Genomic DNA, 25386 nt, shown 5'->3' with positions numbered 1-25386 from the left:
TAGCTTATATCGTATAACGTTATATAGTATTACGGTATAACGTATAACGTTATATACTATTAGCTTATATCGTATAACGTTATATAGTATTACGCTACAACGTATAACGTTATATACTATTAGCTTATATCGTGTAACGTTATATAGAATTACCTTATAACGTATAACGTTATATACTATTAGCTTATAACGTATAACGTTATATACTATTACCTTATAACGTATAACGTTATATACTATTAGCTTATAACGTATAACGTTATATACTATTACCTTATAACGTTCGACGTTATTTAGTATTACGCTATAACGTATAACGTTATATACTATTAGCTGATAACGTATAACGTTATATAGTATTACGCTATAACGTATAACGTTATATACTATTACCTTATTACGTTTGACGTTATACAGTATTACGGTATAACGTATAACGTTATATACTATTAGCTTATATCGTGTAACGTTATATAGAATTACCTTATAACGTATAACGTCATATACTATTAGCTTATATCGTATAACGTTATATAGTATTACGCTATAACCTATAACGTTATATACTATTAGCTTATAACGTTTGACGTTATATAGTATTACGGTATAGCGTATAACGTCATATACTATTAGCTTATATCGTATAACGTTATATAGTATTACCTTATAACGTATAACATTATATACTATTACCTTATTACGTTTGACGTTATACAGTATTACGGTATAACGTATAACGTTATATACTATTAGCTTATATCGTATAACGTTATATAGTATTACGGTATAACGTATAACGTTATATACTATTAGCTTATATCGTATAACGTTATATAGTATTACGCTACAACGTATAACGTTATATACTATTAGCTTATAACGTATAATGTTATATACTATTACCTTATAACGTATAACGTTATATACTATTAGCTTATAACGTATAACGTTATATACTATTACCTTATAACGTTCGACGTTATTTAGTATTACGGTATAACGTATAACGTTATATACTATTAGCTGATAACGTATAACGTTATATAGTATTACGCTATGACGTATAACGTTATATACTATTACCTTATTACGTTTGACGTTATACAGTATTACGGTATAACGTATAACGTTATATACTATTAGCTTATATCGTGTAACGTTATATAGAATTACCTTATAACGTATAACGTTATATACTATTACCTTATAACGTATAACGTTATATACTATTACCTTATAACGTTTGACGTTATATAGTATTACGGTATAACGTATAACGTCATATACTATTAGCTTATATCGTATAACGTTATATAGTATTACGCTATAACATATAACGTTATATACTATTAGCTTATAACGTATAACGTTATATAGTATTACCTTATAACGTATAACGTTATATTGTAGTACCTTATAACGTATAACGTTATATACTATTACCTTATTACGTTTGACGTTATACAGTATTACGGTATAACGTATAACGTTATATAATATTAGCTTATATCGTATAACGTTATATAGTATTACGCTATAACGTATAACGTTATATACTATTAGCTTATAACGTATAACGTTATATACTATTACCTTATAACGTGTAACGTTATATAGAATTACCTTATAACGTGTAACGTTATATAGAATTACCTTATAACGTATAACGTTATATACTATTACCTTATAACGTTCGACGTTATTTAGTATTACGGTATAACGTATAACGTTATATACTATTAGCTTATAACGTATAACGTTATATAGTATTACGCTATAACGTATAACGTTATATACTATTACCTTATAACATATAACGTTATATAGTATTACGCTATAACGTATAACGTTATATACTATTACCTTATAACGTATAACGTTATATACTATTAGCTTATAACGTATAACGTTATATACTATTACCTTATAACGTTCGACGTTATTTAGTATTACGGTATAACGTATAACGTTATATACTATTAGCTGATAACGTATAACGTTATATAGTATTACGCTATAACGTATAACGTTATATACTATTACCTTATTACGTTTGACGTTATACAGTATTACGGTATAACGTATAACGTTATATACTATTAGCTTATATCGTGTAACGTTATATAGAATTACCTTATAACGTATAACGTTATATACTATTACCTTATAACGTATAACGTTATATACTATTACCTTATAACGTTTGACGTTATATAGTATTACGGTATAACGTATAACGTCATATACTATTAGCTTATATCGTATAACGTTATATAGTATTACGCTATAACCTATAACGTTATATACTATTAGCTTATAACGTATAACGTTATATAGTATTACCTTATAACGTATAACGTTATATACTATTACCTTATTACGTTTGACGTTATACAGTATTACGGTATAACGTATAACGTTATATAGTATTACGCTATAACGTATAACGTTATATACTATTAGCCTACAACGTATAACGTTATATTGTATTACGCTATAACGTATAACGTTATATACTATTAGCTTATAACGTGTAACGTTATATAGAATTACCTTATAACGTATAACGTTATATACTATTACCTTATAACGTTCGACGTTATTTAGTATTACGGTATAACGTATAACGTCATATACTATTAGCTTATATCGTATAACGTTATATAGTATTACGCTATAACGTATAACGTTATATACTATTACCTTTTAACGTTCGACGCTATTTAGTATTACGGTATAACGTATAACGTTATATACTATTAGCTTATATCGTATAACGTTATATAGTATTACGGAATAACGTATAACGTTATATACTATTAGCTTATATCGTATAACGTTATATAGTATTACGCTACAACGTATAACGTTATATACTATTAGCTTATAACGTATAACGTTATATAGTATTACCCTATAACGTATAACGTTATATACTATAACCTTATTACGTTTGACGATATAGTATTACGGTATAACGTATAACGTTATATACTATTAGCTTATATCGTATAACGTTATATAGTATTACGCTATAACGTATAACGTTATATACTATTAGCTTATAACATATAACGTTATATTGTATTACGCTATAACGTATAACGTTATATACTATTACCTTATAACGTTTGACGTTATATAGTATTACGGTATAACGTATAACGTCATATACTATTAGCTTATATCGTATAACGTTATATAATATTACCTTATAACGTATAACGTTATATACTATTACCTTATTACGTTTGACGTTATACAGTATTACGGTATAACGTATAACGTTATATACTATTAGCTTATATCGTGTAACGTTATATAGTACTACCTCATAACGCATAACGTTATATGCTATTAGCTTATAACGTATAACGTTATATAGTATTACGGTATAACGTATAACGTCATATACTATTAGCTTATATCGTATAACGTTATATAGTATTGCGCTATAACGTATAACGTTATATACTATTACCTTTTAACGTTCGACGCTATTTAGTATTACGGTATAACGTATAACGTTATATACTATTAGCTTATAACGTATAACGTTATATAGTATTACCTTATAACGTATAACGTTATATACTATTACCTTATAACGTTTGACGTTATATAGTATTACGGTATAACGTATAACGTCATATACTATTAGCTTATATCGTATAACGTTATATACTATTAGCTTATAACGTATAACGTTATATAGAATTACCTTATAACGTATAACGTTATATACTATTACCTTATAACGTTCGACGCTATTTAGTATTACGGTATAACGTATAACGTCTTATACTATTAGCTTATATCGTATAACGTTATATAGTATTACGCTATAACGTATAACGTTATATACTATTACCTTTTAACGTTCGACGCTATTTAGTATTACGGTATAACGTATAACGTTATATACTATTAGCTTATAACGTATAACGTTATATAGTATTACGCTATAACGTATAACGTTATATAGTATTACCTTATAACGTATAACGTTATATACTATTAGCTTATATCGTATAACGTTATATAGTATTACGCTACAACGTATAACGTTATATACTATTAGCTTATAACGTATAACGTTATATAGTATTACCCTATAACGTATAACGTTATATACTATAACCTTATTACGTTTGACGTTATATAGTATTACGGTATAACGTATAACGTTATATACTATTAGCTTATATCGTATAACGTTATATAGTATTACGCTATAACGTATAACGTTATATACTATTAGCTTATAACATATAACGTTATATTGTATTAAGCTATAACGTATAACGTTATATACTATTACCTTATAACGTTTGACGTTATATAGTATTACGGTATAACGTATAACGTCATATACTATTAGCTTATATCGTATAACGTTATATAGTATTACCTTATAACGTATAACGTTACATACTATTACCTTATTACGTTTGACGTTATACAGTATTACGGTATAACGTATAACGTTATATACTATTAGCTTATATCGTGTAACGTTATATAGTACTACCTCATAACGCATAACGTTATATGCTATTAGCTTATAACGTATAACGTTATATAGTATTATGGTATAACGTATAACATTATATACTATTAGCTTATAAGGTATAACGTTGTATACTACTACGTTATAACGTATAACGTCATATGCTATTACCTTATAACGTATAACGTTATATACTATTAGCATATAACGTATAACGTTATATAGAATTACCTTATAACGTATAACGTTATATACTATTAGCTTATAGCGTATTACGTTATACACTATTACCATATAACGTATAACGTTATATACTATTACCTTATAACGTTTGACGTTATATAGTATTACGGTATAACGTATAACGTTATATACTCTTAGCTTATATCGTATAACGTTATATAGTATTACGCTATAACGTATATAACGTTATATAGTATTACGCTATAACGTATAACGTTATATACTATTAGCTTATAACGTATAACGTTATATACTATTACCTTATAACGTTTGACGTTATATAGTATTACGGTATAACGTATAACGTTATATACTCTTAGCTTATATCGTATAACGTTATATAGTATTACGCTATAACGTATATAACGTTATATAGTATTACGCTATAACGTATAACGTTATATACTATTAGCTTATAACGTATAAAGTTATATAGTATTACGCTATAACGTATGACGTTATATACTATTAGCTTATAACGTATAACGTTATATAGAATTACCATATAACGTATAACGTTATATACTATTAGCTTATAACGTATAACGTTATATAGTATTACGCTATAACGTATAACGTTATATAGTATTACCTTATAACGTATAACGTTATATACAATTACCTTATAACGTTTGACGTTATATAGTATTACGGTATAACGTATAACGTCATATACTATTAGCTTATATCGTATAACGTTATATAGTATTACCTTATAACGTATAACGTTATATACTCTTTCCTTATTACGTTTGACGTTATACAGTATTACGGTATAACGTATAACGTTATATACTATTAGCTTATATCGTATAACGTTATATAGTATTACGCTATAACGTATAACGTTATATACTATTAGCTTATAACGTATAACGTTATATAGTATTACCCTATAACGTATAACGTTATATACTATTACCTTATTACGTTTGACGTTATATAGTATTACGGTATAACGTATAACGTTATATATTATTAGCTTATATCGTATAACGTTATATAGTATTACGCTATAACGTATAACGTTATATACTATTGGCTTATATCGTGTAACGTTATATAGAATTACCTTATAACGTATAACGTTATATACTATTAGCTTATAACGCATAACGTTATATACTATTAGCTTATAACGTATAACGTTATATGTTATTACTCTATAACGTATAACGCTCTATACTATAAGCTTATAACGTATAACGTTGTATACTACTACGTTATAACGTATAATGTCATACGCTATTACCTCATAACGTATAACGTTATATAACATAAGCTTATAACGTATAACGTTATATAGTACTACCTCATAACGCATAACGTTATATGCTATTAGCTTATAACGTATAACGTTATATAGTATTATGTTATAACGTATAACATTATATACTATAACCTTATTACGTTTGACGTTATATAGTATTACGGTATTACGTATAACGTTATATACTATTAGCTTATATCGTATAACGTTATATGTTATTACTCTATAACGTATAACGCTCTATACTATAAGCTTATAACGTATAACGTTGTATACTACTACGTTATAACGTATAATGTCATACGCTATTACCTAATAACGTATAACGTTATATAACATAAGCTTATAACGTATAACGTTATATAGTACTACCTCATAACGCATAACGTTATATACTATTAGCATATAACGTATAACGTTATATACAATTACCTTATAACGTATAACGTTATATACTATTAGCTTATAACGTATTACGTTATACACTATTACCATATAACGTATAACGTTATATACTATTACCTTATAACGTTTGACGTTATATAGTATTACGGTATAACGTATAACGTTATATACTATTAGCTTATATCTTATAACGTTATATAGTATTACGCTATAACGTATAACGTTATATAGTATTACGCTATAACGTATAACGTTATATACTATTAGCTTATAACGTATAACGTTATATAGAATTACCATATAACGTATAACGTTATATACTATTAGTTATAACGTAGAACGTTATTTATTATTACCTTATAGTGTATAACGTTAGATACTATTAGCTTATAACGTATAACGTTATATAGTAATATGGTATAACGTTTGACGTTATATAGTATTACGTTATAACGTGTAACGTTATATACTATTAGCTTATAACGTATAACGCTATATAGTATTACGCTATAACGAATAACGTTATATACTATTAGCCTATAACGTATAACGTTGTATAGTATTACGCTATGACGTATAACGTTATATAGTATTACCTTATAACGTCTAACGTTATATACTATTACCTTATAACGTTTGACGTTATATAGTATTACGGTATAACGTATAACGCTATATACTATTAGCTTATATCGTATAACGTTATATAATATTACGCTATAACGTATAACGTTATATACTATTAGCTTATAACGTATAACGTTATATAGTATTACGCTATAGCGTATAACGTTATATACTATTAGCTTATAACGTATAACGTTATATAGTATTACGCTATAACGTATAACGTTATATACAGTAGCGGACAAAAGTTTAAGACGAAATGGAAGAAATAAATAATTGATTTACTTTCCATAAAAAATATAAATACGGTGTTCTACTTTTGGTATTAACTAATTGTACATTTGTTTGTACACTTAGAAAAAAAATTTCATTTTGATATTTTGCTCAATAGCTAAGTTATAAAAAAGGAACGAAATCTGTATAATATTTCGTCGGTCAAAAGTTTAAGACTATACAAAAAATATTAATTTTTGGTTAAAAAATATACACAATTTTTGTTTAAATTCAATATTTTGTTCAATATCCGTTATTTCTTATCCCTTCGGTACATCTTCTTGGCATAGAATCTATTAATTTTTTATATTAATCTACCGTAATATTATTCCAGGCTGTTTCAATCGTAGAGTAAAGTTCATTTAAATTTTTCGGTTTATAACCTTGTACTGTCTTTTTTATGATGCTTCACAAATTCTCGATTGGGTTAATGTCTGGTGATTGCGACGGCCACGGCAGCACGGTGATATTTTCTTCTTGAAAAAACTGTTTCACAACCCGAGCCGTGTGCTTCGGATCATTATCATTTTGAAAAATAAAATCATCACTCATATTGTTGCGTGCAAAAGGTAACATTGTGTTCTTGAGTATGTCCTTGTATTGAAAACGGTCCATAATTCCATTGATACGACATATCGGACCAGGGCCGCTTCGAGAAAAACACGCCCACACCATAACGTTGCCACCACCATGTTTAAGAGTTTTTAAAACGCACTGTGTTTTCAAACTTTCGCCAATTCGACGTCTAACGTACCGTATCCCGTCAGAACAGACGCGATTGAATTTCGATTCGTCAGAAAACAATACCTTTTGCCAATCTTCACTTGTCCAATGCTTATGAGCTTTAGCAAATGCAAGTCGTCTTTTTCGATTCCTAGAACTCAGCAGTGGTTTCTTTTGGGGTTTTCGTCCTCTTAAGTTAAAGTCTTCTAATCTTCTCCTAACAGTTCTAGCACTAATTTGTGTATCGTTTTCATAGTTTATCTCCGCAGCAATATTATTTGCACTACGAAAACGATCCTTTTCGCTCAATCGATGAATCCGGCGATCCATTTTCGGTGTTGTTTTCCGTGGTCTTCCGTTTTTCGGTTGATCGCAATACATGCCTGTCTTTAAACATTTATACCAAGCTTGTTTACAAGCTGTTTCTGACCTGTTCACTATATTTGCTATTTCGGTGAAGGTTTTACTTTGCTTTCGCAGCCTTACGATTTGTTCCCTTTCGTTTTCAAGTAAATTCTTTGATTTACCCATAGTCTGTTCCTACCTAAATGAATTTTAAGCAATAAAAGGTACACTAAACAATGATTTTGACATTCCAGAATCAAAATGTTCAAAAACTGTACTCGTACTCACGTTTTACACAGATCGTCTTAAACTAATGTCCACTGTTTCCAAGTTCTAGGCGGTAACTAACTGTTGTAACTCCTACATTGTTTGTATTTAACAACTGACTGTCTGAGGTTACGAAGGTCAAACATACAGCTACGTTATTCCAAAGAGACAAACCGAATAGAAGAACAATATGCGTATAAGATGTTTGTAATCCGGTTTACAAATCATCGTCTTAAACTTTTGTCCGCTACTGTACTATTACCTTATAACGTTCGACGTTATTTAGTATTACGGTATAACGTATAACGTTATATACTATTAGCTTATAACGTATAACATTATATAGTATTACGCTATAACGTATAACGTTATATAGTATTACCTTATAACGTACAACGTTATATACTATTACCTTAAAAACGTTTGACGTTATATAGTATTACTGTATAACGTGTAACGTCATATACTATTAGCTTATAACGTATAACGTTATATAGTATTACGCTATAACGTATAACGTTATATACTATTAGCTTATAACATGTAACGTTATGTACCATTACCTTATAACGTATGACGTTATATAGTATTACGGTATAACGTATAACGTTATATACTATTAGCTTATAACGTGTAATGTTATATAGAATCACCTTATAACGTATAACGTTATATACTATTAGTTATAACGTAGAACGTTATATATTATTACCTTATAGTGTATAACGTTATATACCATTAGCTTATATCGTATAACGTTAGATAGTAATATGGTGTAGCGTTTGACGTTATATAGTATTACGTTATAAAGTATAACGTCATATACTATTACCTTATAACGTTCGACGTTATTTAGTATTACGGTATAACGTATAACGTTATATACTATTAGCTTATAACGTATAACATTATATAGTATTACGCTATAACGTATAACGTTATATAGTATTACCTTATAACGTACAACGTTATATACTATTACCTTAAAAACGTTTGACGTTATATAGTATTACTGTATAACGTATAACGTCATATACTATTAGCTTATAACGTACAACGTTATATAGTATTACGCTATAACGTATAACGTTATATACTATTAGCTTATAACGTGTAACGTTATATACCATTACCTTATAACGTATGACGTTATATAGTATTATGGTATAACGTATAACGTTAGATACTATTAGCTTATAAAGTATAACGTTATACACTATTACCTTATAACGTATAACGTTATATACTATTACCTTATAACGTTTGACGTTATATAGTATTACGGTATAACGTATAACGTTATATACTATTAGCTTATAACGTGTAATGTTATATAGAATCACCTTATAACGTATAACGTTATATACTATTAGTTATAACGTAGAACGTTATATATTATTACCTTATAGTGTATAACGTTATATACCATTAGCTTATAACGTATAACGTTAGATAGTAATATGGTATAACGTTTGACGTTATATAGTATTACGTTATAATGTATAACGTCATATACTATTACCTTATAACGTTCGACGTTATTTAGTATTACGGTATAACGTATAACGTTATATACTATTAGCTTATAACGTATAACGTTATATAGTATTACGCTATAACGTATAACGTTATATAGTATTACGCTATAACGTATAACGTTATATACTATTAGCTTATAACATGTAACGTTATGTACCATTACCTTATAACGTATGACGTTATATAGTATTACGGTATAACGTATAACGTTATATACTCTTAGCTTATATCGTATAACGTTATATAGTATTACGCTATAACGTATATAACGTTATATAGTATTACGCTATAACGTATAACGTTATATACTATTAGCTTATAACGTATAACGTTATATACTATTACCTTATAACGTTTGACGTTATATAGTATTACGGTATAACGTATAACGTTATATACTCTTAGCTTATATCGTATAACGTTATATAGTATTACGCTATAACGTATATAACGTTATATAGTATTACGCTATAACGTATAACGTTATATACTATTAGCTTATAACGTATAAAGTTATATAGTATTACGCTATAACGTATGACGTTATATACTATTAGCTTATAACGTATAACGTTATATAGAATTACCATATAACGTATAACGTTATATACTATTAGCTTATAACGTATAACGTTATATAGTATTACGCTATAACGTATAACGTTATATAGTATTACCTTATAACGTATAACGTTATATACAATTACCTTATAACGTTTGACGTTATATAGTATTACGGTATAACGTATAACGTCATATACTATTAGCTTATATCGTATAACGTTATATAGTATTACCTTATAACGTATAACGTTATATACTCTTTCCTTATTACGTTTGACGTTATACAGTATTACGGTATAACGTATAACGTTATATACTATTAGCTTATATCGTATAACGTTATATAGTATTACGCTATAACGTATAACGTTATATACTATTAGCTTATAACGTATAACGTTATATAGTATTACCCTATAACGTATAACGTTATATACTATTACCTTATTACGTTTGACGTTATATAGTATTACGGTATAACGTATAACGTTATATATTATTAGCTTATATCGTATAACGTTATATAGTATTACGCTATAACGTATAACGTTATATACTATTGGCTTATATCGTGTAACGTTATATAGAATTACCTTATAACGTATAACGTTATATACTATTAGCTTATAACGCATAACGTTATATACTATTAGCTTATAACGTATAACGTTATATGTTATTACTCTATAACGTATAACGCTCTATACTATAAGCTTATAACGTATAACGTTGTATACTACTACGTTATAACGTATAATGTCATACGCTATTACCTCATAACGTATAACGTTATATAACATAAGCTTATAACGTATAACGTTATATAGTACTACCTCATAACGCATAACGTTATATGCTATTAGCTTATAACGTATAACGTTATATAGTATTATGTTATAACGTATAACATTATATACTATAACCTTATTACGTTTGACGTTATATAGTATTACGGTATTACGTATAACGTTATATACTATTAGCTTATATCGTATAACGTTATATGTTATTACTCTATAACGTATAACGCTCTATACTATAAGCTTATAACGTATAACGTTGTATACTACTACGTTATAACGTATAATGTCATACGCTATTACCTAATAACGTATAACGTTATATAACATAAGCTTATAACGTATAACGTTATATAGTACTACCTCATAACGCATAACGTTATATACTATTAGCATATAACGTATAACGTTATATACAATTACCTTATAACGTATAACGTTATATACTATTAGCTTATAACGTATTACGTTATACACTATTACCATATAACGTATAACGTTATATACTATTACCTTATAACGTTTGACGTTATATAGTATTACGGTATAACGTATAACGTTATATACTATTAGCTTATATCTTATAACGTTATATAGTATTACGCTATAACGTATAACGTTATATAGTATTACGCTATAACGTATAACGTTATATACTATTAGCTTATAACGTATAACGTTATATAGAATTACCATATAACGTATAACGTTATATACTATTAGTTATAACGTAGAACGTTATTTATTATTACCTTATAGTGTATAACGTTAGATACTATTAGCTTATAACGTATAACGTTATATAGTAATATGGTATAACGTTTGACGTTATATAGTATTACGTTATAACGTGTAACGTTATATACTATTAGCTTATAACGTATAACGCTATATAGTATTACGCTATAACGAATAACGTTATATACTATTAGCTTATAACGCATAACGTTATATACTATTACCTTATTACGTTTGACGTTATACAGTATTACGGTATAACGTATAACGTTATATACTATTAGCTTATATCGTGTAACGTTATATAGAATTACCTTATAACGTATAACGTCATATACTATTAGCTTATATCGTATAACGTTATATAGTATTACGCTATAACCTATAACGTTATATACTATTAGCTTATAACGTATAACGTTATATAGTATTACCTTATAACGTATAACGTTATATACTATTACCTTATTACGTTTGACGTTATACAGTATTACGGTATAACGTATAACGTTATATAATATTAGCTTATATCGTATAACGTTATATAGTATTACGCTATAACGTATAACGTTATATACTATTAGCTTATAACGTATAACGTTATATTGTATTACGCTATAACGTATAACGTTATATACTATTAGCTTATAACGTGTAACGTTATATAGAATTACCTTATAACGTATAACGTTATATACTATTACCTTATAACGTTCGACGTTATTTAGTATTACGGTATAACGTATAACGTTATATACTATTAGCTTATAACGTATAACGTTATATAGTATTACGCTATAACGTATAACGTTATATAGTATTACCTTATAACATATAACGTTATATAGTATTACGCTATAACGTATAACGTTATATAGTATTACCTTATAACGTATAACGTTATATACTATTACCTTATAACGTTTGACGTTATATAGTATTACGGTATAGCGTATAACGTCATATACTATTAGCTTATATCGTATAACGTTATATAGTATTACCTTATAACGTATAACATTATATACTATTACCTTATTACGTTTGACGTTATACAGTATTACGGTATAACGTATAACGTTATATACTATTAGCTTATATCGTATAACGTTATATAGTATTACGGTATAACGTATAACGTTATATACTATTAGCTTATATCGTATAACGTTATATAGTATTACGCTATAACGTATAACGTTATATACTATTAGCTTATAACGTATAACGTTATATTGTAATACGCTATAACGTATAACGTTATATACTATTACCTTATAACGTTTGACGTTATATAGTATTACGGTATAACGTATAACGTCATATACTATTAGCTTATATCGTATAACGTTATATAGTATTACCTTATAACGTATAACGTTATATACTATTACCTTATTACGTTTGACGTTATACAGTATTACGGTATAACGTATAACGTTATATACTATTAGCTTATATCGTGTAACGTTATATAGAATTACCTTATAACGTATAACGTTATATACTATTAGCTTATAACGTATAACGTTATATACTATTAGCTTATAACGTATAACGTTATATACTATTACAGTATAACGAATAACGTTATATACTGTTACCTTATAACGTTTGACGTTATATAGTATTACGTTATATCGTATAACGTTATATACTATTAGCTTATAACGTATAACGTTATATAGTATTACCTCATAACGCATAACGTTATATGTTATTACTCTATAACGTATAACGCTCTATACTATAAGCTTATAACGTATAACGTTGTATACTACTACGTTATAACGTATAACGTCATATGCTAATACCTCATAACGTATAACGTTATATACCATAAGCTTATAACGTATAACGTTATATAGTACTACCTCATAACGCATAACGTTATATGCTATTAGCTTATAACGTATAACGTTATATAGTATTATGGTATAACGTATAACATTATATACTATTAGCTTGTAAGGTATAACGTTGTATACTACTACGTTATAACGTATAACGTCATATGCTATTACCTTATAACGTATAACGTTATATACTATTAGCATATAACGTATAACGTTATATAGAATTACCTTATAACGTATAACGTTATATACTATTAGCTTATAACGTATTACGTTATACACTATTACCATATAACGTATAACGTTATATACTATTACCTTATAACGTATAACGTTATATACTATTACCTTATAACGTTTGACGTTATATAGTATTACGGTATAACGTATAACGTCATATACTATTAGCTTATATCGTATAACGTTATATAGTATTACGCTATAACCTATAACGTTATATACTATTAGCTTATAACGTATAACGTTATATAGTATTACCTTATAACGTATAACGTTATATACTATTACCTTATTACGTTTGACGTTATACAGTATTACGGTATAACGTATAACGTTATATAATATTAGCTTATATCGTATAACGTTATATAGTATTACGCTATAACGTATAACGTTATATACTATTAGCTTATAACGTATAACGTTATATTGTATTACGCTATAACGTATAACGTTATATACTATTAGCTTATAACGTGTAACGTTATATAGAATTACCTTATAACGTATAACGTTATATACTATTACCTTATAACGTTCGACGTTATTTAGTATTACGGTATAACGTATAACGTTATATACTATTAGCTTATAACGTATAACGTTATATAGTATTACGCTATAACGTATAACGTTATATAGTATTACCTTATAACATATAACGTTATATAGTATTACGCTATAACGTATAACGTTATATAGTATTACCTTATAACGTATAACGTTATATACTATTACCTTATAACGTTTGACGTTATATAGTATTACGGTATAGCGTATAACGTCATATACTATTAGCTTATATCGTATAACGTTATATAGTATTACCTTATAACGTATAACATTATATACTATTACCTTATTACGTTTGACGTTATACAGTATTACGGTATAACGTATAACGTTATATACTATTAGCTTATATCGTATAACGTTATATAGTATTACGGTATAACGTATAACGTTATATACTATTAGCTTATATCGTATAACGTTATATAGTATTACGCTACAACGTATAACGTTATATACTATTAGCTTATATCGTGTAACGTTATATAGAATTACCTTATAACGTATAACGTTATATACTATTAGCTTATAACGTATAACGTTGTATACTATTACCTTATAACGTATAACGTTATATACTATTAGCTTATAACGTATAACGTTATATACTATTACCTTATAACGTTCGACGTTATTTAGTATTACGCTATAACGTATAACGTTATATACTATTAGCTGATAACGGATAACGTTATATAGTATTACGCTATAACGTATAACGTTATATACTATTACCTTATTACGTTTGACGTTATACAGTATTACGGTATAACGTATAACGTTATATACTATTAGCTTATATCGTGTAACGTTATATAGAATTACCTTATAACGTATAACGTCATATACTATTAGCTTATATCGTATAACGTTATATAGTATTACGCTATAACCTATAACGTTATATACTATTAGCTTATAACGTATAACGTTATATAGTATTACCTTATAACGTATAACGTTATATACTATTACCTTATTACGTTTGACGTTATACAGTATTACGGTATAACGTATAACGTTATATAATATTAGCTTATATCGTATAACGTTATATAGTATTACGCTATAACGTATAACGTTATATACTATTAGCTTATAACGTATAACGTTATATTGTATTACGCTATAACGTATAACGTTATATACTATTAGCTTATAACGTGTAACGTTATATAGAATTACCTTATAACGTATAACGTTATATACTATTACCTTATAACGTTCGACGTTATTTAGTATTACGGTATAACGTATAACGTTATATACTATTAGCTTATAACGTATAACGTTATATAGTATTACGCTATAACGTATAACGTTATATAGTATTACCTTATAACATATAACGTTATATAGTATTACGCTATAACGTATAACGTTATATAGTATTACCTTATAACGTATAACGTTATATACTATTACCTTATAACGTTTGACGTTATATAGTATTACGGTATAGCGTATAACGTCATATACTATTAGCTTATATCGTATAACGTTATATAGTATTACCTTATAACGTATAACATTATATACTATTACCTTATTACGTTTGACGTTATACAGTATTACGGTATAACGTATAACGTTATATACTATTAGCTTATATCGTATAACGTTATATAGTATTACGGTATAACGTATAACGTTATATACTATTAGCTTATATCGTATAACGTTATATAGTATTACGCTACAACGTATAACGTTATATACTATTAGCTTATATCGTGTAACGTTATATAGAATTACCTTATAACGTATAACGTTATATACTATTAGCTTATAACGTATAACGTTGTATACTATTACCTTATAACGTATAACGTTATATACTATTAGCTTATAACGTATAACGTTATATACTATTACCTTATAACGTTCGACGTTATTTAGTATTACGCTATAACGTATAACGTGATATACTATTAGCTGATAACGGATAACGTTATATAGTATTACGCTATAACGTATAACGTTATATACTATTACCTTATTACGTTTGACGTTATACAGTATTACGGTATAACGTATAACGTTATATACTATTAGCTTATATCGTGTAACGTTATATAGAATTACCTTATAACGTATAACGTCATATACTATTAGCTTATATCGTATAACGTTATATAGTATTACGCTATAACCTATAACGTTATATACTATTAGCTTATAACGTATAACGTTATATAGTATTACCTTATAACGTATAACGTTATATACTATTACCTTATTACGTTTGACGTTATACAGTATTACGGTATAACGTATAACGTTATATAATATTAGCTTATATCGTATAACGTTATATAGTATTACGCTATAACGTATAACGTTATATACTATTAGCTTATAACGTATAACGTTATATTGTATTACGCTATAACGTATAACGTTATATACTATTAGCTTATAACGTGTAACGTTATATAGAATTACCTTATAACGTATAACGTTATATACTATTACCTTATAACGTTCGACGTTATTTAGTATTACGGTATAACGTATAACGTTATATACTATTAGCTTATAACGTATAACGTTATATAGTATTACGCTATAACGTATAACGTTATATAGTATTACCTTATAACATATAACGTTATATAGTATTACGCTATAACGTATAACGTTATATAGTATTACCTTATAACGTATAACGTTATATACTATTACCTTATAACGTTTGACGTTATATAGTATTACGGTATAGCGTATAACGTCATATACTATTAGCTTATATCGTATAACGTTATATAGTATTACCTTATAACGTATAACATTATATACTATTACCTTATTACGTTTGACGTTATACAGTATTACGGTATAACGTATAACGTTATATACTATTAGCTTATATCGTATAACGTTATATAGTATTACGGTATAACGTATAACGTTATATACTATTAGCTTATATCGTATAACGTTATATAGTATTACGCTATAACGTATAACGTTATATACTATTAGCTTATAACGTATAACGTTATATTGTAATACGCTATAACGTATAACGTTATATACTATTACCTTATAACGTTTGACGTTATATAGTATTACGGTATAACGTATAACGTCATATACTATTAGCTTATATCGTATAACGTTATATAGTATTACCTTATAACGTATAACGTTATATACTATTACCTTATTACGTTTGACGTTATACAGTATTACGGTATAACGTATAACGTTATATACTATTAGCTTATATCGTGTAACGTTATATAGAATTACCTTATAACGTATAACGTTATATACTATTAGCTTATAACGTATAACGTTATATACTATTAGCTTATAAGGTATAACGTTATATACTATTACAGTATAACGAATAACGTTATATACTGTTACCTTATAACGTTTGACGTTATATAGTATTACGTTATATCGTATAACGTTATATACTATTAGCTTATAACGTATAACGTTATATAGTATTACCTCATAACGCATAACGTTATATGTTATTACTCTATAACGTATAACGCTCTATACTATAAGCTTATAACGTATAACGTTGTATACTACTACGTTATAACGTATAACGTCATATGCTAATACCTCATAACGTATAACGTTATATACCATAAGCTTATAACGTATAACGTTATATAGTACTACCTCATAACGCATAACGTTATATGCTATTAGCTTATAACGTATAACGTTATATAGTATTATGGTATAACGTATAACATTATATACTATTAGCTTGTAAGGTATAACGTTGTATACTACTACGTTATAACGTATAACGTCATATGCTATTACCTTATAACGTATAACGTTATATACTATTAGCATATAACGTATAACGTTATATAGAATTACCTTATAACGTATAACGTTATATACTATTAGCTTATAACGTATTACGTTATACACTATTACCATATAACGTATAACGTTATATACTATTACCTTATAACGTATAACGTTATATACTATTACCTTATAACGTTTGACGTTATATAGTATTACGGTATAACGTATAACGTCATATACTATTAGCTTATATCGTATAACGTTATATAGTATTACGCTATAACCTATAACGTTATATACTATTAGCTTATAACGTATAACGTTATATAGTATTACCTTATAACGTATAACGTTATATACTATTACCTTATTACGTTTGACGTTATACAGTATTACGGTATAACGTATAACGTTATATAATATTAGCTTATATCGTATAACGTTATATAGTATTACGCTATAACGTATAACGTTATATACTATTAGCTTATAACGTATAACGTTATATTGTATTACGCTATAACGTATAACGTTATATACTATTAGCTTATAACGTGTAACGTTATATAGAATTACCTTATAACGTATAACGTTATATACTATTACCTTATAACGTTCGACGTTATTTAGTATTACGGTATAACGTATAACGTTATATACTATTAGCTTATAACGTATAACGTTATATAGTATTACGCTATAACGTATAACGTTATATAGTATTACCTTATAACATATAACGTTATATAGTATTACGCTATAACGTATAACGTTATATAGTATTACCTTATAACGTATAACGTTATATACTATTACCTTATAACGTTTGACGTTATATAGTATTACGGTATAGCGTATAACGTCATATACTATTAGCTTATATCGTATAACGTTATATAGTATTACCTTATAACGTATAACATTATATACTATTACCTTATTACGTTTGACGTTATACAGTATTACGGTATAACGTATAACGTTATATACTATTAGCTTATATCGTATAACGTTATATAGTATTACGGTATAACGTATAACGTTATATACTATTAGCTTATATCGTATAACGTTATATAGTATTACGCTACAACGTATAACGTTATATACTATTAGCTTATATCGTGTAACGTTATATAGAATTACCTTATAACGTATAACGTTATATACTATTAGCTTATAACGTATAACGTTATATACTATTACCTTATAACGTATAACGTTATATACTATTAGCTTATAACGTATAACGTTATATACTATTACCTTATAACGTTCGACGTTATTTAGTATTACGCTATAACGTATAACGTTATATACTATTAGCTGATAACGGATAACGTTATATAGTATTACGCTATAACGTATAACGTTATATACTATTACCTTATTACGTTTGACGTTATACAGTATTACGGTATAACGTATAACGTTATATACTATTAGCTTATATCGTGTAACGTTATATAGAATTACCTTATAACGTATAACGTCATATACTATTAGCTTATATCGTATAACGTTATATAGTATTACGCTATAACCTATAACGTTATATACTATTAGCTTATAACGTATAACGTTATATAGTATTACCTTATAACGTATAACGTTATATACTATTACCTTATTACGTTTGACGTTATACAGTATTACGGTATAACGTATAACGTTATATAATATTAGCTTATATCGTATAACGTTATATAGTATTACGCTATAACGTATAACGTTATATACTATTAGCTTATAACGTATAACGTTATATTGTATTACGCTATAACGTATAACGTTATATACTATTAGCTTATAACGTGTAACGTTATATAGAATTACCTTATAACGTATAACGTTATATACTATTACCTTATAACGTTCGACGTTATTTAGTATTACGGTATAACGTATAACGTTATATACTATTAGCTTATAACGTATAACGTTATATAGTATTACGCTATAACGTATAACGTTATATAGTATTACCTTATAACATATAACGTTATATAGTATTACGCTATAACGTATAACGTTATATAGTATTACCTTATAACGTATAACGTTATATACTATTACCTTATAACGTTTGACGTTATATAGTATTACGGTATAGCGTATAACGTCATATACTATTAGCTTATATCGTATAACGTTATATAGTATTACCTTATAACGTATAACATTATATACTATTACCTTATTACGTTTGACGTTATACAGTATTACGGTATAACGTATAACGTTATATACTATTAGCTTATATCGTATAACGTTATATAGTATTACGGTATAACGTATAACGTTATATACTATTAGCTTATATCGTATAACGTTATATAGTATTACGCTACAACGTATAACGTTATATACTATTAGCTTATATCGTGTAACGTTATATAGAATTACCTTATAACGTATAACGTTATATACTATTAGCTTATAACGTATAACGTTATATACTATTACCTTATAACGTATAACGTTATATACTATTAGCTTATAACGTATAACGTTATATACTATTACCTTATAACGTTCGACGTTATTTAGTATTACGGTATAACGTATAACGTTATATACTATTAGCTGATAACGTATAACGTTATATAGTATTACGCTATGACGTATAACGTTATATACTATTACCTTATTACGTTTGACGTTATACAGTATTACGGTATAACGTATAACGTTATATACTATTAGCTTATATCGTGTAACGTTATATAGAATTACCTTATAACGTATAACGTTATATACTATTACCTTATAACGTATAACGTTATATACTATTACCTTATAACGTTTGACGTTATATAGTATTACGGTATAACGTATAACGTCATATACTATTAGCTTATATCGTATAACGTTATATAGTATTACGCTATATCATATAACGTTATATACTATTAGCTTATAACGTATAACGTTATATAGTATTACCTTATAACGTATAACGTTATATAGTAGTACCTTATAACGTATAACGTTATATACTATTACCTTATTACGTTTGACGTTATACAGTATCACGCTATAACGTATAACGTTATATACTATTACCTTATAACGTGTAACGTTATATAGAATTACCTTATAACGTATAACGTTATATACTATTACCTTATAACGTTCGACGTTATTTAGTATTACGGTATAACGTATAACGTTATATACTATTAGCTTATAACGTATAACGTTATATAGTATTACGCTATAACGTATAACGTTATATAGTATTACCTTATAACATATAACGTTATATAGTATTACGCTATAACGTATAACGTTATATAGTATTACCTTATAACGTATAACGTTATATACTATTACCTTATAACGTTTGACGTTATATAGTATTACGGTATAGCGTATAACGTCATATACTATTAGCTTATATCGTATAACGTTATATAGTATTACCTTATAACGTATAACATTATATACTATTACCTTATTACGTTTGACGTTATACAGTATTACGGTATAACGTATAACGTTATATACTATTAGCTTATATCGTATAACGTTATATAGGATTACGGTATAACGTATAACGTTATATACTATTAGCTTATATCGTATAACGTTATATAGTATTACGCTACAACGTATAACGTTATATACTATTAGCTTATATCGTGTAACGTTATATAGAATTACCTTATAACGTATAACGTTATATACTATTAGCTTATAACGTATAACGTTATATACTATTACCTTATTACGTTTGACGTTATACAGTATTACGGTATAACGTATAACGTTATATACTATTAGCTTATATCGTGTAACGTTATATAGAATTACCTTATAACGTATAACGTTATATACTATTAGCTTATAACGTATAACGTTATACACTATTAGCTTATAACGTATAACGTTATATACTATTACAGTATAACGAATAACGTTATATACTGTTACCTTATAACGTTTGACGTTATATAGTATTACGTTATATCGTATAACGTTATATACTATTAGCTTATAACGTATAACGTTATATAGTATTACCTCATAACGCATAACGTTATATGTTATTACTCTATAACGTATAACGCTCTATACTATAAGCTTATAACGTATAACGTTGTATACTACTACGTTATAACGTATAACGTCATATGCTAATACCTCATAACGTATAACGTTATATACCATAAGCTTATAACGTATAACGTTATATAGTACTACCTCATAACGCATAACGTTATATGCTATTAGCTTATAACGTATAACGTTATATAGTATTATGGTATAACGTATAACATTATATACTATTAGCTTGTAAGGTATAACGTTGTATACTACTACGTTATAACGTATAACGTCATATGCTATTACCTTATAACGTATAACGTTATATACTATTAGCATATAACGTATAACGTTATATAGAATTACCTTATAACGTATAACGTTATATACTATTAGCTTATAATGTATTACGTTATACACTATTACCATATAACGTATAACGTTATATACTATTACCTTATAACGTATTACGTTATATACTATTACCTTATAACGTTTGACGTTATATAGTATTACGGTATAACGTATAACGTCATATACTATTAGCTTATATCGTATAACGTTATATAGTATTACGCTATAACCTATAACGTTATATACTATTAGCTTATAACGTATAACGTTATATAGTATTACCTTATAACGTATAACGTTATATACTATTACCTTATTACGTTTGACGTTATACAGTATTACGGTATAACGTATAACGTTATATAATATTAGCTTATATCGTATAACGTTATATAGTATTACGCTATAACGTATAACGTTATATACTATTAGCTTGTAACGTATAACGTTATATTGTATTACGCTATAACGTATAACGTTATATACTATTAGCTTATAACGTGTAACGTTATATAGAATTACCTTATAACGTATAACGTTATATATTATTACCTTATAACGTTCGACGTTATTTAGTATTACGGTATAACGTATAACGTTATATACTATTAGCTTATAACGTATAACGTTATATAGTATTACGCTATAACGTATAACGTTATATAGTATTACCTTATAACATATAACGTTATATAGTATTACGCTATAACGTATAACGTTATATAGTATTACCTTATAACGTATAACGTTATATACTATTACCTTATAACGTTTGACGTTATATAGTATTACGGTATAGCGTATAACGTCATATACTATTAGCTTATATCGTATAACGTTATATAGTATTACCTTATAACGTATAACATTATATACTATTACCTTATTACGTTTGACGTTATACAGTATTACGGTATAACGTATAACGTTATATACTATTAGCTTATATCGTATAACGTTATATAGTATTACGGTATAACGTATAACGTTATATACTATTAGCTTATATCGTATAACGTTATATAGTATTACGCTACAACGTATAACGTTATATACTATTAGCTTATATCGTGTAACGTTATATAGAATTACCTTATAACGTATAACGTTATATACTATTAGCTTATAACGTATAACGTTATATACTATTACCTTATAACGTATAACGTTATATACTATTAGCTTATAACGTATAACGTTATATACTATTACCTTATAACGTTCGACGTTATTTAGTATTACGCTATAACGTATAACGTTATATACTATTAGCTGATAACGTATAACGTTATATAGTATTACGCTATAACGTATAACGTTATATACTATTACCTTATTACGTTTGACGTTATACAGTATTACGGTATAACGTATAACGTTATATACTATTAGCTTATATCGTGTAACGTTATATAGAATTACCTTATAACGTATAACGTCATATACTATTAGCTTATATCGTATAACGTTATATAGTATTACGCTATAACCTATAACGTTATATACTATTAGCTTATAACGTTTGACGTTATATAGTATTACGGTATAGCGTATAACGTCATATACTATTAGCTTATATCGTATAACGTTATATAGTATTACCTTATAACGTATAACATTATATACTATTACCTTATTACGTTTGACGTTATACAGTATTACGGTATAACGTATAACGTTATATACTATTAGCTTATATCGTATAACGTTATATAGTATTACGGTATAACGTATAACGTTATATACTATTAGCTTATATCGTATAACGTTATATAGTATTACGCTACAACGTATAACGTTATATACTATTAGCTTATAACGTATAATGTTATATACTATTACCTTATAACGTATAACGTTATATACTATTAGCTTATAACGTATAACGTTATATACTATTACCTTATAACGTTCGACGTTATTTAGTATTACGGTATAACGTATAACGTTATATACTATTAGCTGATAACGTATAACGTTATATAGTATTACGCTATGACGTATAACGTTATATACTATTACCTTATTACGTTTGACGTTATACAGTATTACGGTATAACGTATAACGTTATATACTATTAGCTTATATCGTGTAACGTTATATAGAATTACCTTATAACGTATAACGTTATATACTATTACCTTATAACGTATAACGTTATATACTATTACCTTATAACGTTTGACGTTATATAGTATTACGGTATAACGTATAACGTC

The sequence above is a fragment of the Bombus pascuorum genome, chromosome 9 (genome assembly GCF_905332965.1).
Source record: "Bombus pascuorum chromosome 9, iyBomPasc1.1, whole genome shotgun sequence".
NCBI lineage: Eukaryota > Metazoa > Arthropoda > Insecta > Hymenoptera > Apidae > Bombus > Bombus pascuorum.
This window is presented reverse-complemented; position numbering follows the sequence as displayed.